Source organism: Schistocerca cancellata, chromosome 5 (genome assembly GCF_023864275.1).
Source record: "Schistocerca cancellata isolate TAMUIC-IGC-003103 chromosome 5, iqSchCanc2.1, whole genome shotgun sequence".
NCBI lineage: Eukaryota > Metazoa > Arthropoda > Insecta > Orthoptera > Acrididae > Schistocerca > Schistocerca cancellata.
The window spans coordinates 790557159-790575061 of record NC_064630.1 but is presented as its reverse complement, the minus strand read 5'-3'; positions in this window follow the sequence as shown (position 1 = coordinate 790575061).

The window sequence follows — 17903 nt, the reverse complement described above, 5'->3', positions numbered from 1 at the left end:
ACCTTTCATCATTCCGGAAAGGTCAACCAACATAAGACGCGCATATGGGGGCCGGAGAATCCACATGCTGTTAAAGACGTCTGGAATTTCGAGAAAGTTAACGTGTTCTGTGCCATGACCAACGAGACAGTCTATAGTTCGTTCTTACTCGCATAGAGAACTGCCTACGAAATCAGCTATCTGGACATGGTGCAGTTGCGGCTCCAACTTTACACTGATAGCAGGGATTTCATCTTTCAACAAATGATGCCCCTCCACATTTTCACTACTGTGTACCTGACTGAGACGTTGCCGTTTCGTCGCATAGACCGTTTAGCGTCATGATGGTCGGCGGATCTGACTTCTTGCTATTCTATGTTCAACCTTCTCCACTGAACCTTGAACATTTGCGACACCGCTTTGCAATAGCTGTTGCTGCTGCCGTTCGTTAAATGTGGATCGGATGTACGCAGGATCCCGCTATCGATTACATGCGTGTTGCATGAGGACGGTCAGGCACACAAAAAAACCTCAGTTTTTCTTTCACTTATTGTATCATTTATTATGTAGTTCTAGGTCATTTATCTGCACCGCTACAGATTTCTTGAAGTGTTGTGTGGAAATTATAATTACCTGTTGCATGTTTAGATAATTACGATTACTGAAAGACGATTACAAAACGTATTGCTAAAACATTAAAAAAGTTATGAGATCGATTTAATTAACATTAAAGAACACACCAGAAAGAGATTCATCCGAAACTGAGTTTTTTCTCGTACAGAAAATGAATGTAATAAATATGTGACATATTTAATGAGTTTAGTACAACAATACACCTCTTGGTATTAGTGGCAGCAATTTCATATACCACCAGGGATGTTCCAGCTCCTAAGGCGATAAGATATTTGGTATCGATACCGATATCTAAAACAGTACCGGAAACTTGATAATAATGGATCAAAAGTATCAATACCTATAGTATAGCAAGATATTATATCTCATACATTTCTAACTTACTCTTGTACACGAAATGAGCTATTTAGAGTACAAGGGGAAGTATGCACATAACACTACGGTATATTTTGTTGAGACAATTTGAGTGAATATCAGATACAATCTTGAGAAATAACTGATAAATATTCCAGTCAAAAGGTAAAACTATTACAGATCTTGTTGCCAATTTTTGAGCTACCCATACCTGACATAACACTGATGAAACACTACAGGCTTTTGTTTAAGAAAAATTGAGTTACTTACAACATTTCCTCACTCGGAGTGGAATGAAAACCAAGGAAATTGCGCTATGTTTTCATTCAGCATCTAGAAAATAAATCTACATTTCAATCACCTATCCGAGGTAGTGGGTACTTACTTATTATTACTCTTATATAGTATGTGAAATATGTGTTAGAAACCGATCATTAATGGCAGTATTTGCAAGTGGATTCTTCCGGAAAATTTCTCTGCGTGAATTGATGAACACAAGAGATGGTAGTGAAGGTGGCTATAATATTTCATACATAATAAGAGAAGCTGACAGTGCATTAAGTTCCTATTCAGTAACGGACAGTCACCGTCGTTTTTGGCACACTATGAAATTTAGGTAGAGAATGTATCCCTTAGTAAGAGACGTCTACTAACGTCAAAATTCTCACAAGAGGCTACAGGCAATATCTGGATGTATGTGGAGCGCAGAGTTGTTTGCAAGTGAAGCACTGACATTAGTAAACCAAGGAGAAGAAGAAAGTGTAAAATTACATAGTCAGTTAAGGTAAAGGATGAAGAAGTACTAGAAAGGGCATGCAGGGAATACGTTCATTAACTTTTACCATAAATAAAGTAAAGTTAGTGTGATACGAGTCACACCATTCAACAACAGTCAAGTTAACACTGAAAAGTAACGGGCTGAAGTATTTTGCACAGATAAGGACTACGAATTGCCAAATATGTTAACACGTATGTTGGCTATTCAATATAGAGATATTGTGATATGAGTAAGTATCGATAAAGCTGGTTTCCGTACTCTGTTGGCAGTGTTGGTACCACATTATTGATAATTTCATAGTATTATAAGAAATAACGGAATATCGGTATTGGAAGTATGCACAAAAAGGGGGCGTGATATGGCAACCTTCACTACTAGTTTAGTGAGAATTAAAATGTAGACAGTATCAATGTGTGATGAACCAATCGCATAGATAGTATTAAAAATTACTTACTGTGGGTATACTGTGGGCTTCGCTTATTATGTATCAAATATTATAGCCACCTTCTATACCATCTCATGTGTTCATCAATTCACTTACAAATACTGCCATTAATGATCGGTTTCTAACACAGACATTGCCCTTTCATGAAATATTCCCTGCAAACGTGTTTACAAAACCGATTATTTCTCCAACTGCTTCTGAGGACTTCTAATTTTGTTGAAAAAATCCTGTCTTAAATGTTTCTATACATCAGCCGTAACGTCCTAGTATTCTGTCCATTCAGTTCGACCGACTTTTTACGACTACCCGACATTCAGCCAGTAACAACATGCCATCAGTATACTTTAAGATTAGTATTCATTTCCATTCCAGCTAGATTAAAATACAGGAGCTTTCTCTCCTCAATGATTCACCCAGACACCGGTTAAGAAACAACATCTATAATATCATAGCTTACATTGTGAAAAGCTTTTTCAAAGTCTATAAGCTACGTACTTTAATTGCTCTTGACTTTTGCTTTCTTTGTCTCTATTACTAAGCATAAAGTGACATTACTCTATAATGGTTACTTTCTAGGAAAAATTATTTGGCCGTTAACTTCTTGACTACAATGGAATGAGCAGCTTAAGAACAGCAATAACTTCCGCGTTATGTGTCGTGCAAAGTAACATAGTTCTCTGAAACTCGGGCTGAACACAGAAAGAAGGTAACTGATAGAAATATGTAGTGACACGAACAGAACTGACACTTTTTCGAAGACAATTACCAGACGGAAGTCACCACGATTTATGAGGGTCCCCTGGACATTACAAATGGCTGGACACGGTTCTCAGTGCGGTTTGTGATTGCGACGGACGGCAATGAATGCTCTACAACGCGCACCCATGCTAGCCACACAAGGTTAGCATTCCAAGTTTCGTCGAGCTATGCTACTCGGCAGTGATACAGTATGCTGAAGTTACTTTCGTCCGGTTTTTACATCAGCGTAGATTACCAAGCCCGAGGTGTCGATATCAGGATATAATTCAGTGATAATAACAATTACTCCCCAATACCATCTACAGTTCTGTTATAATAATGCTTTTCTGAAACATTTCAGTGCCCTTTTTGACACAGATTTACACAAAGTAATAATGTCCTCCATGTTACAAGTATTCAATCTTAGAACATATAGTGATTATTGGTGATGATTCAGCGTGTTCGACATATGTCGCGATAGTTATTCGTCCATTATCATATATACTAACGTCTCCTGAAAAGTAATATTACTATGAGGAAAATCTTGAAGCTTTATAAGGAAGACAAACGTCATTAACATTCTGCATATCTATTCTTTATTTCTACATATTGGCCACCCCTGTGTCACCAGCAGGCTCCGAATGCTGGCGTGTAACGAGGCGGTGTCTAACGTAACTGTGTCGTTGCGAGCTGTAACCGAGTTTCGAATTCGAAAAATTGGAGCCTCACCACACGCCCTTGCTGCGACATCCGCAACAAACCGACGCTTTGGGTCCACTGTCACCGATCATCCTCCAGACAGTTACTAACTTGGAAACATACAAATTTTATCTGCTTGCAAAACTTCTGGAGCACCTCCCAGAACTTCACTCTGAGAGTGAAGAAGCGTGTCATGCAGAGGTGACTTGTGGTTCCATCGAGAAAGTCAAACAGTCTACAGTGACAGTCTCAATAAAGTGGTCTCTTGTTGTGAAATAAGTATGTAGATACAAAGACTGAAGGTGTATAAGATTAAAAACGTTTGTTTCATTTAAAAATCTTCAAGACTTTCCACATACACTCCTGGAAATTGAAATAAGAACACCGTGAATTCATTGTCCCAGGAAGGGGAAACTTTATTGACACATTCCTGGGGTCAGATACATCACATGATCACACTGACAGAACCACAGGCACATAGACACAGGCAACAGAGCATGCACAATGTCGGCACTAGTACAGTGTATATCCACCTTTCGCAGCAATGCAGGCTGCTATTCTCCCATGGAGACGATCGAAGAGATGCTGGATGTAGTCCTGTGGAACGGCTTGCCATGCCATTTCCACCTGGCGCCTCAGTTGGACCAGCGTTCGTGCTGGACGTGCAGACCGCGTGAGACGACGCTTCATCCAGCCCCAAACATGCTCAATGGGGGACAGATCCGGGGATCTTGCTGGCCAGGGTAGTTGACTTACACCTTCTAGAGCACGCTGGGTGGCACGGGATACATCCGGACGTGCATTGTCCCGTTGGAACAGCAAGTTCCCTTGCCGGTCTATGAATGGTAGAACGATGGGTTCGATGACGGTTTGGATGTACCGTGCACTATTCAGTGTCCCCTCGACGATCACCAGTGGTGTACGGCCAGTGTAGGAGATCGCTCCCCACACCATGATGCCCGGTGTTGGCCCTGTGTGCCTCGGTCGTATGCAGTCCTGATTGTGGCGCTCACCTGCACGGCGCCAAACACGCATACGACCATCATTGGCACCAAGGCAGAAGCGACTCTCGTCGCTGAAGACGTCACGTCTCCATTCGTCCCTCCATTCACGCCTGTCGCGACACCACTGGAGGCGGGCTGCACGATGTTGGGGCGTGAGCGGAAGACGGCCTAACGGTGTGCGGGACCGTAGCCCAGCTTCATGGAGACCGTTGCGAATGGTCCTCGCCGATACCCCAGGAGCAACAGTGTCCCTAATTTGCTGGGAAGTGGCGGTGCGGTCCCCAACGGCACTGCGTAGGATCCTACGGTCTTGGCGTGCATCCGTGTGTCGCTGCGGTCCGGTCCCAGGTCGACGGGCACGTGCACCTTACGCCGACCACTGGCGACAACATCGATGTACTGTGGAGACCTCACGCCCCACGTGTTGAGCAATTCGGCGGTACGTCCACCCGGCCTCCCGCATGCCCACTATACGCCCTCGCTCAATGTCCGTCAACTGCGCATACGGTTCACGTCCTCGCTGTCGCGGCATGCTACCAGTGTTAAAGACTGCGATGGAGCTCCGTATGCCACGGCAAACTGGCTGACACTGACGGCGGCGGTGCACAAATGCTGCGCAGCTAGCGCCATTCGACGGCCAACACCGCGGTTCCTGGTGTGTCCGCTGTGCCGTGCGTGTGATCATTGCTTGTACAGCCCTCTCGCAGTGTCCGGAGCAAGTATGGTGGGTCTGACACACCGGTGTCAAAGTGTTCTTTTTTCCATTTCCAGGAGTGTACATCATTCGGAAGTACTACGCTTGTTCACTCCATCGCTTTTACACTTTATGACGACGTACCAGGTCTAGAGGTACAGATGGTTCTCAGAAGAACCACGCACATCAGCACAAGCTCACCTAGGCTTTGGTGTCTTACATAAATGTTCGAAAAACTGCAATAGCAAACGCTGAGGGAAATACTTCGTAGATAGAGGAGCGCCTTAGACTTAAAATGTCGAAAGTTCACTAACTAAAACGCATCAACAAATATCCTATACTCTCCAACAAAGAGCTCGTATGTTAACTATAACGAAAGACGTTGGTCACAAACCAGGCACTCCTAGCTCTTATAAAGTTACTAACAATATAGGTCTTGTACAAAAGAATGTAGACCGTCTTTACTCCAGCAGAAGAGTGATGAGTGTGGCAAACCATTTAATTCAGGCCATATACCAATGGCGATTTGCTGAGTCGAAGAAAGCACCCTACGACATTATTCAGCTCTGCCATGCTGAGAAACATTCTTCCTCGGTACGTCCTAGAAGTACAGTTTCGTTAGGCAACGACAACGTAAGAAATTTTCTACTATAAACCATACAGGACATAGCAGACAACGAAAGTTTCGTACCTCCGTACGCGTCAGCATCGATTTAACTAAGAAGAGATTGAACTAATAACTGATTACTCTGAATTCAGGCAGCATAAACATATATCATAACAAATGGAAATACACTCCTGGAAATGGAAAAAAGAACACATTGACACCGGTGTGTCAGACCCACCATACTTGCTCCGGACACTGCGAGAGGGCTGTACAAGCAGTGATCACACGCACGGCACAGCGGACACACCAGGAACCGCGGTGTTGGCCGTCGAATGGCGCTAGCTGCGCAGCATTTGTGCACCGCCGCCGTCAGTGTCAGCCAGTTTGCCGTGGCATACGGAGCTCCATCGCAGTCTTTAACACTGGTAGCATGCCGCGACAGCGTGGACGTGAACCGTATGTGCAGTTGACGGACTTTGAGCGAGGGCGTATACTGGGCATGCGGGAGGCCGGGTGGACGTACCGCCGAATTGCTCAACACGTGGGGCGTGAGGTCTCCACAGTACATCGATGTTGTCGCCAGTGGTCGGCGGAAGGTGCACGTGCCCGTCGACCTGGGACCGGACCGCAGCGACGCACGGATGCACGCCAAGACCGTAGGATCCTACGCAGTGCCGTAGGGGACCGCACCGCCACTTCCCAGCAAATTGGGGACACTGTTGCTCCTGGGGTATCGGCGAGGACCATTCGCAACCGTCTCCATGAAGCTGGGCTACGGTCCCGCACACCGTTAGGCCGTCTTCCGCTCACGCCCCAACATCGTGCAGCCCGCCTCCAGTGGTGTCGCGACAGGCGTGAATGGAGGGACGAATGGAGACGTGTCGTCTTCAGCGATGAGAGTCGCTTCTGCCTTGGTGCCAATGATGGTCGTATGCGTGTTTGGCGCCGTGCAGGTGAGCGCCACAATCAGGACTGCATACGACCGAGGCACTGGCCGTACACCACTGGTGATCGTCGAGGGGACACTGAATAGTGCACGGTACATCCAAACCGTCATCGAACCCATCGTTCTACCATTCATAGACCGGCAAGGGAACTTGCTGTTCCAACAGGACAATGCACGTCCGCATGTATCCCGTGCCACCCAACGTGCTCTAGAAGGTGTAAGTCAACTACCCTGGCCAGCAAGATCTCCGGATCTGTCCCCCATTGAGCATGTTTGGGACTGGATGAAGCGTCGTCTCACGCGGTCTGCAAGTCCAGCACGAACGCTGGTCCAACTGAGGCGCCAGGTGGAAATGGCATGGCAAGCCGTTCCACAGGACTACATCCAGCATCTCTACGATCGTCTCCATGGGAGAATAGCAGCCTGCATTGCTGCGAAAGGTGGATATACACTGTACTAGTGCCGACATTGTGCATGCTCTGTTGCCTGTGTCTATGTGCCTGTGGTTCTGTCAGTGTGATCATGTGATGTATCTGACCCCAGGAATGTGTCAATAAAGTTTCCCCTTCCTGGGTCAATGAATTCACGGTGTTCTTATTTCAATTTCCAGGAGTGTATTCATAAATTTACTTACAATGTCATAGTTCTCTACGATAAAAATGTTTTCATACGTGATATCACAGAAAGAAAATCTCTCGCTCCTTCATGAGAAATGGCTGACATCGAATGGTCAACCACAGAAATGCTGCCCATAGACGTAAGTTAAATCAAATGCTTCAATGCTACGAAGAATTTCGAGATCTGTGAAAAAGGATAAAATAATCCGTTGACAGTGCCAAAATCGTGCGTATATACACAACAGTAGACTCTACACGCACTTCTAGGTACACTAACATCAACGTCAATACATGACATTTCAGTGCATTCACGAAACGTAATTGCACACACGCACGGAATTAGTATTTTGTAAACGTGTTTACGTGAATAACTGCTGAATCAATTAATTGTGACCCTGAAAAGTTTCGTTAAGAATGTTTATCCTATTCTTTGTATGAAACAAAAGTGTTTTGTAGATGTAGTAAATACTTAACAGCTAACTCATTCTCCGAGGCAATAAGATTCTAGACACTTTAGTGACGTTAAGCGAGTTTTTAGAGTAATTTATTAAAGTGATGTCTTTTATATATTAATTTCAGAATAGTAAATTAATCTACATAATCGTGATTATGTCTCCTATTTTATGTCGCGGAGAGAGAGTAGTTGGAACCAACATAGCATATTTCCTTTCTAACAATCTGACATATGCGGACGCGGAAAAGCTACCACCCAACATGGCCAGCCCATTGAAGATGCTGCGGGTTTCATCTCTGTCGTTGAAGAAAAAAAATGCATTTTAATCTTATAACATGTCATGGTATTGTAAATTATTCTGTACCCATCTGCCGACTTATTCACTACCTAATTTTGGTTACTTCAGGAAATTCACATAGCTATTGAGCGCGATTTACTGCGAAAAGTACAAAAAATTTAATGTCAAGATTTATTTTGTGCTATGTACGTCGAGAAAAAAGTTTATTATAAAACGATTTTAAAATTATTAATGAAATGAGTAGTGAAAGGATTCTGCCAATACGAGTGTATTTTGAACTAGAGATGGGTAGTTCCTAATCCAAATTACATATTCATATCCCAGGAGTTTTACGGAGATACTAACAAAGATTAAAATCAATAGTGCAATTTACATAAATCGAAATTCATTAACACGTCTGCTGGTCTATAGACGACCTTTGGGGCAGTATAGTTAGGTGATCGCTACGTTCCTATAGCTATAATAGAGAGAGTACGACGAAAGGTATTGTTAAAGCGACAAAAGATATTGTGGTGTAGTCAATAGGTGTAGGGCTGGCGCCTGCTTTCCACACGACACAGATGCTCCTTGATGTCGGAACATCGCTGGCCTCACCAATGGGATGGAAGTAGCAAGACACGCCCACAAACGTTTGCAACGACTCTAAACACGGACAAACCTCAACGCAGTAAATACGGCATGAGTACTAGAAATCTACTCCCACTGTATTCGGCGCAAAAGAACAAGACTAATGATGTCGGGACTTCTTACTGTTCACTGTTGTTTTTCCCTCATACACTAAATTACGAAGGTTGCGGCCACACAAGTTGGTGACTATCAAATGCTACGTCTGCTTTTTCGTACCCTATTGTGTGTATGCATCCCAGTACGTTGCGTCGCAGACCAAGTTCCTACCATCATATCATAGTCACAACAGAAGGGCTCATTTAGGGGATGTGCTGCAAAGCTCCTGTGAGCTTCTCGAACCATCTACCCTGATCTCTGAGCACAGTTCTGTATCTCGTTCCCAAAAAAGAATTTACACGTTTAGTTTCGTCAGCCTCACTTCTTTTCCTTCACAAATTAACACCTACCTCCACTTGCCTATACAACAGAGTTCACCTTTTTAATATGTCACATTAAGTTATTTTTTTTTCATTCTACTTCGTTTCGCACTCTTCGCCTCCCTCTTTTCATGTCTCAGTGTGCTCTACAACTCTCCGTCCCAGCGCTCTTCATCTCTACTGTTCTAACGTGTACCTCTTTCTTTTCCTGTTCCACCTACTTTCACATACCTGTTGCCACCATCATGCACAGATTACATTTAAGTGCCAGTATATTATCTCCGACATTATTTCATTTCACAGTCTTTCAACAATATGTTTTTGCTTCATATGTTTACAACTTAACTTTTTATAGGTGATTGAAGGGGTGCTGATATTGGTTCACTATTAGCATCCCTTATAACTTGGATATAAAGACGAAAGACGCACTTGCTTTGTTCCTCAGACAGCGCGCAAAGTTATCTGCGACCATAGCGGTGAAAAAAAAGAAAAAAAGGAGATGGCGCTATTTAAGCTTTACGTTGTTTTTACACCATAGTGGAAGGAGCCTGCTGCGATCATAAATAGGCCAAAACATTAGTAGACTACTGCTTACGATTGCTTCTTGTTCATCATTTCTGTCGTGTGCACGCAACAACTGTTTTAAATACTGAAATTTACAGTGCTTACAATTTCGAACGGTTTCCTGCACTTCAGTGCTTATTTGTTCTGGTAATACGACACATTTGCCCTCAACGTAACTTGTTTTATATTCATATATTTCGAATTACCAAGAAGAGAAGGAAATGATACGAAAAATATGCTTTCTCAATCCGTATAGCTCCTCTTTCAGTATTGCGAATAAAGCTGTAACAACGATACCAAAGTTCACGTATGCAAAAAACTAATCTGTGTTCTTTCCTAGCGCATGCAATGAGGAAACAAGCAAAGTACGCTATCGTATCTAACACATGTCAAGGAACTGAATAATAACTGAAGTGACAAAGAAATAGAAGTGCATAGACGTATATCTACGTGCAGGATATTCTTGCTTTATTTGATTGTCAGTGCATTAGTTTCACTGTAGCTTACACACCGTCTCACTTTGAAATCTTACCTGCGATGAGTCATTCAGTGTGTGACCAATAACTGAATAACAGCAATTTTCAGGGGAAAGAAAGATATAATTTATAAAACATGTTCTAGCATTTTGCAATACTATAAATGTGATCAAGGGAAACGTCTCAAGCGTTTAGATACCGCAAATGAGTATTTTGCATTAACATGTATGTAAGCATTTTTTTTAATTATAGCCTAGCGTGTGTATGACATACAGGTCTACCTTTCCCCAGTAGTCTATTTGCTTTTTTTCCTGGAGCAGTTCCCGGAAGTAACTTTGCTCATCAGGTGTAGCCAAACATTTCACTCTTGGAATGTATGTCTACTTTGATCATCTGCTTCATATTACTTTTCCATTAAATTTTGAGAATTTAAAAGTATGTAAATATTCAGGGTGTTCGGAAATTCCCGTTACAAGCATGTAGGACTTGTAGAAGGGAGTGAGCATACGATATTTGGAATAGGAACCCATCTCTGGATGGGTATCTGTTTGATACTACAACCATTTGAAAACATGTTGGTAACGTGACCACTTTTAAAAGTAATTTATTAGGCGTGGCCCAGAACAACACTTGTTTTACATTTCCACTAACTAATAACCAAACAAATTGCACCTGTGTTCGTTAACGGGTTGTCTTCAATCTGATACCGAATCACCCCCTCCGCTTCGGGCTTTCGGCGTCTCCTTGGAGCACCACAGTCACGCCTGATGTCAGTGAAGGTACCACTTTCTCGAAGCCGTTGCGCAATTGTGGCGAAAAGGGTGTGTGACGGAATCATGCATGGTGGATAAGCGCGACGGGCTGCTCTTCCATTACCATGAGATTCGCCATACAAAAGGATCACGTTGCTCTGACATTCACAGACACTTGAATGAATCTCGAACCACGTTAGAGAGGTAGGCAAGACGTCAAACGAAATCAGCCAATTGAACATAAGCACCCTCCACCATGACTACCTATCTAGCAAACATATTTTTAAACGCCTGTAGCATGGAAACAAAATGTTTCCAGACATGTGTTCCAATTTAACATAATGTCTTCTCAGTCCCTCTAAAACTGCCAAAAGTTTGTGAGGTGAATTTCCGAACAGCCTGTACAGCTGTCCCCAATGGTCGAGGCTGATAGTGTGCACGTCAGTTTGACATCACGAGGAACTATCGCCGCAGTAAGTTACGGTGGTATAAACACGGCGAACCCAATCTGGCGCAAGTCAGCTTCTAGTGGAAATTGATTTTATAATATGGTTTCTAATATTTTTATTGCGAGGGCGAAATATTTTTTCATTGATATGATGAGGACTTTATAATATCGTATAATCAATTTTCTTTGTCTTAATTCCACACGAGCCGCTGCCAGCACACCATTATAACAAGTTTTTATCCAACAGAGATTTTCCTCCTCTTCCTAATTAGGTAATATTAGTGACAGTTCAGTATAGATTCACTCAGTTAGTGCAACCATTTGTAAACTACGATGTACGTATACATTTTTTAACATCATTCCTTCACAATTCTCGATTAGAAAGAAGAATACATATGTAAAAGGAAATTTTAAAATTTGCTCAGTACCTCTTCGAAGGAATCAGCATCTAATTTCTAATCTTTGTCATTTACTAAATAAAGTTTCATAATTCCAATTTAAAATGCAGACAGATAACTTCGACTCACTAAACACGGTCACCTATAGCTAATTTGACGCTCAGTAAACGAAACGCGTCTTTTTAGAAGCTTTCAATAAAAGCAGCAGCAGTTTCCAGAGAGCAATTATTAGAGAATTATTCAATGCCGCAGGTAAGCCAAAAGAGAAAAAGGAAAAAAAAAAGGACTTCCTTTCATACGACCAGAAATTAGTTATGGTTTTCTCAAATTCCATGTCAGAGAAGTAAAGATGTGTGATACAGTGAGCTACAGTTTTCGAAGGGTACATAGGTAGAATTCGTTTATTAGGCGATTCAGTACACACTCTTGGAAATCACACAGTTATATTAACTGCTATTTCGATTCATTGTTTGTAATAGACGCAGCTACTCACACAATTTTCTAGACAATCGAAGCAAAGCAATGGCCAACTCAAAATCAATATATAGAAACTTATCAATAACAATCAGTAATTTTTAAAGAAAATTTCAGAGACGTTTTCTGTAGTAGACGCCTCAAGTTTGTCCCAAAGAATGTGAGCCTATGTGGTCAGATCTAAGAAAAAGATTTGTGGTTCTAATGTTCTCATCATAAGTAAATAGGCACTTAAATGTTTAAATATTCATTTACAATGTTATTTTATTATGGGATCGCTAACTATTAGGATAACTTTTTTCCTTATTTGGAAGCAAAGCGAAACTTTTCTATAGCTCCGGATGGTACGTAAGATTACACAATACCTATATTCACTACGTCGTCCTTTAGAGAACACTCTCAGTACCATGAACTTCATACACAGAGTAATGAGAGAGCAATATGCCCATATTCAGATAGCGTTGGTATCGCGTAGGCAAGGTATAAAACGACGATTCGTTGACGCAACTAACATTTGTATTCAGGTGATTAATATGAGATGGTTCCGAAGCGATTATTGCCACACGACGGCAATTACCAGATTCTGAATCTGGAATGGCAACTGGAACTAGACGCATGGGATATTCCATTTCGGAAATTATTGGATAATTCAATATTCCGAGATGCACGGCGTGAAGAGTTCGCCCAGAATATGAGATTTCAGGCATTACCTCTCACCGTGGGAGACGCAGTGGCCGACGGCCTCCACTTAACGACCGAGAGCAGTGACGTTTGTGTAGAGTTGTCAGTGCTAACAGACAAGCAACACTGTGAGAAATAACCACAGAAATCAATTGGGACGTACAACGAACGTATCCATTGGGACGATGCTGCAAAATTTGCCATTCATGGGCTATGGCAGCAGAGTGGGTTTGCTAAGAGCACGATGTCGCCTGCGGCATCTCTTCGGGGTCTTGACAATATCGGTTGGACGGTTGACGACTGGAAGATCGCCTGGAGATGAGTCCCGAATTCGGTTGGTAAGGGTTCGAGAGTGACGCTGGCCCCACGAAGCCTCAGAATCAAGTTGTCAACAAGACACTATACACCTCGGTGGTGGCTCCATATTTGTTTGGACTATGTTTACATGGAATCGACTGGACCCTCTCGTCTAACTGAACAGCTGTGAGTACCGGGCGTCAGTCATGCTTCGGTAGCTCAGATGGTAGAGCACTTGCTCGCGAAAAGCAAAGGTCCCGAGTTCGAGTCTCGCCGCTGCAGAGTGAAAATTCCACTCTGAACAGATAATTGACTGGAAATAGTTGCGTTAGTCTACCTGGATAATATTTGCAGCTAAACAATGATGTAAATTTTAGGGATGGCAATGAACCATGTCACTGGGTCACAGCTGTTCGTAATTGGTTTGAAGAATATTCTGGACAATTATGAGCGAATGATAGGGCCACCCAGATCGCCTGACATGAATCCCATAGCATATTTGTAGAATACAATGGAGAGGTCAGTTAGTGCACAAATTTGTGCACAGGAAACACTTTAGACAGCTATAGAGGTAGCATGAGTCAGTATTTCTTCCAGTGACTTCCAAGGAATTGTTGAGCCCACGCCACGTCGGGATGCTGCACTACGCTGGGCAAAGAGAGATCCCACTTGATATTGGAACGTATCCAATAACTCCTTCAACTGAGTGTAATTTTGAATAAGACAGAAAGAGCTTATACATGCTGTAACTGTTTGCTGGTTGGTAGCCACAAATTAGTTCTGAGTCCTCTAGATAGATTTATAAAGTTATCATGACATATGTCTTTTCTGAACAAATGCTATCACAGAAACGAAAAGGGAGATTTTATTATTCAGGAGATTATTAACAAAATTTCTAATTCGCTACAAGAGTGCGATACTTCGTAAGATACTTTATAGGAAAAGCGCCACTTCCAATTCACTGGAATCTCGACGTCAGTCCTAGCTTGTTCAATACTTTTCTACAAAATGAACAGTGTTTCTGAAGTTTGTACCCAAACCCAGTTTTAGGTGGAGGTGTTGGGTTTTTGCATACTTTTTCTTCGCTTTTCACTTCATATCAGTCGTAAATAAATTACAATGCTTCAATGACATCTTCTGTAGTTCTCACTTGATTATATAGTATTTCTACTAACTCGACAGGTACAAGCAGCAACTGGGTACTAGACAGCTGCAATGTTGGACACAGAAGCTCTTCAAAGGAAACAGAATAGTTCACAAGATAGTGGGTGCACTAAACATGTGAAATTCCGTCTTTGCGGTAGTAAAGGGAATATTTAGCCGCCAGACGCTCAGGGCAAAAGAGCTGCTCTCACGCCGCCGCTCCTGGATATAGTGAGACTTCCCCAAAAGAAACAGAAGAGAGACCAACTGTTTCCTTCTCTTTGGAAGGATGTCCTTTTTAAAGAATGACAACAGAGGGACTCTTTGCAGCGTCGAGCACGTAGGGGGCAGGGAGATGGGGGGGTTGGTGGGAGGGAGATGAGCAAGGGCACTTGAGCGATGGATTACAGGTTTTCCCCGTACAGAGAATCAGACTTTCTGTTGGTTTCCAGTTTTTTTTTTGACAGGTCAGAGACGCAGATAAACATTTGAATGAAGTTTTGAAGATTTCACAAGAAAATCCGAGATTCCATGTCACAGGTAGTTCTTCTCGATGGACTATTCGAAAATGAATTAAAATTGAAGGAATGCCGAGACAGGGAAGTAGCGGGAGAGAACAGTCAGTCATTAAGGATAATGGATGAGAAGTCAAGAAGTGGAGGTGTGAGAAGAGGAGTCAAGGATACAGTGATATTTTTAGAGTGAGAGGAGTGTGATGATTGCTTGGTTGCAGCATTCAGTCTAAATGATTTCCGCGCTGTATTGCGTAGAGCGTTTTGGCTTTGTCATCAGGAGGAATGTCAGGCTATTGTCGACTAAGATCTCAGACTATGAATCCGCAACATATATTCAGGCTCACGTCTGTCGTCATTTTGGAATATCTTGATTTTCCTTTCCATGTCGAAAGAACATTCTTACAGTGGAATGCTACAATCTTCAAGCGTCCTATTGTTTATCCCTCTTCTGGGCTCAGCCTCCAAGTGTTACGTTAGTATCATCCTTAAGAGATGCTGTGCGTTCCTGGAAGTACACCACGTCTGGCATTCGGCAACACTCTACCTGTAGAGGGATTAAGCCGGCTGTACTAACAGTGGAGAGGGGGGGGGGTGGAGAAGCTCGAGAGAACGCTGAGTTTAGGCCGCGGAACATGAGAGTTGAATACGGTCGTGTTGTCAGCCAGAAATCATCCGACAAAAAGCGAAATGACACGTTCCACCGACGTCGCATCAGCCGCACATCACTGCATGTAGCACCCACTCCGTTAAATGGTGATGTATAATGCTTAATACCCTCGCCCACAACTGACCCAATCACTGAACATTGTTCACGCTCAGTAAAAACGGCTCTGAGACTGGAGTTGTGTCGTTGATTTATCAGTTATTATAATAATCGATCTAACAATTTATATGCACCAGATTGGTATAATTAAATTGATGGTGTTCCGAAAGCTGCACAGTGGGATGTAAACAATGTAGGCCACTGAATTATCGAAGGCATGTTCATCAACCGGTGCGCTCGAGCAGTATGCTAAAAAAAAATAATAGTTTCACTTTCTGTCACCATGTGAGAATGTGGTGTTGTAACAGTCAGAATGTGATACTGGTGCAGGAAAAGGAGAGAAACTATCAAACACATGATAACGGTCATTATCGGCGATTCTTAGCGTAAAGTTACAATATTTATTCAACATGTTTCCCAACTCAGCAATCTGCTGCATCCATAACATGGCATGGTCGATAGTTGCTCTCAGGAGATGCTGTGTAAACAGCGCTGTATGTCGTAGTATGTATACTATCTTTATTTCAGGAAGAGTCTGGGTACATCACTAATAGATATCCCCACAGGTTGAAGCCATATTAATTTATGTCGGAGGATCTGGAAAGCCATACATCTGAAATTGTCTATATGGTTCAAATGTCTCTGAGCACTATGGGACTTAACATCTATGGTCATCAGTCCCCTAGAACTTAGAACTACTTAAACCTAACTAACCTAAGGACAGCACACAACACCCAGCCATCACGAGGCAGAGAAAATCCATACCCCGCCGGGAATCGAACCCGGGAACCCGGCCGTGGTAAGCGAGAACGCTACCGCACGACCACGAGATGCGGTCAATTGTCTAGAGACGATACGGTTCTTACCGAACGTTTCTCAAAGCAGGTCATTCACTTGTCAAGCGACATGTGGTTTCGCCTCATCTTGCATGAAACTAGTGGTATGGGCACAGTTGCGTTCTTGCGAAGCGGCAATCACGTGTTACAGAAGGAGGCTCTTGCAGAGTGTAGATGTCACTGTACAGCTTATGGGCTTCAGAGGGAAAACAGTAAAGTGGACAGCAATCATTCACCATGATGTTTATTGCATAGCTACGGTTTGGTCAGGGTGTGTTCATCTTCAGTGTCATAAACGTAACTTAAAAAATTAATTAAAATATTAAAAACAAATGTGTATCCACATGGCCCCAACTGGACTATTTATGCCAAAGATTGAGTTCACTCTGAGGGAGGTTGAGATCACGCTGAGGCATAAGAAAAGCGAATCGAGAACGAAAGAGCTTGTGAAACCGGACCAAACAGTCACGTATTGTGAGTCCAGTGGCTGTTCCTGCAGAACGTGTGGCACAAAAGAACACCATATGCGACAGTTATGTCCGTTTACGGCATCATGTAGAGTAGTATTTGCCTCGTTTGTTCAAACAATATTCCTCGACCACATGTCAACCATTTCCATGCGTGCAAAAGTACATAAAGGACAAAGTCACGTCGTTGTACCCCTTTCAAGGTGCTTCATTTCGTGCCCATTCTGACTCATGTAGGGATACCAGTATAAAATGCATCGAAAAATCTTCTGAATTGCTGAGCAGAGGAAGAACAATTCCTGTGCTATAGCTCGAGTAATGGCTGCAGAGTTTGAAGCATGTGGTACACGGTCGGCTATAGGTACAGCAACTTCAATTACTGCTATGGGACTGGGCCATCTTCCACAGCTTCACCTTTTCTTTATGTTTGTTGATCATATTACTCTTTAGCCTCGTTATTGACACGAAGCCCCTTAGCAGCAGTTTCTGTCGGCATAGTCTCGCAATGCAGCGCTCATATTGCTGCCGGTCTGTTAAACATCGTTACCAGCAGCACACTGCCTTGCTTCTCAGTAACCACTGCGTTTCATATGGAAAACTTCAATCTTCTTAAACCCTTTACACCCACAGTTACTTCACAAAAGAAATCAACATGCATCGTAATGAGACAAGCAGCACACTGATATCAAAACAGGAAACATTTCACATTCTGACTGCTTACAGCGCCGTATTTTCACCTGGTGACAGAGAGCAGAACTATTATTTTTTCCAGCATATTACGCGAGTACACCGATTAATGG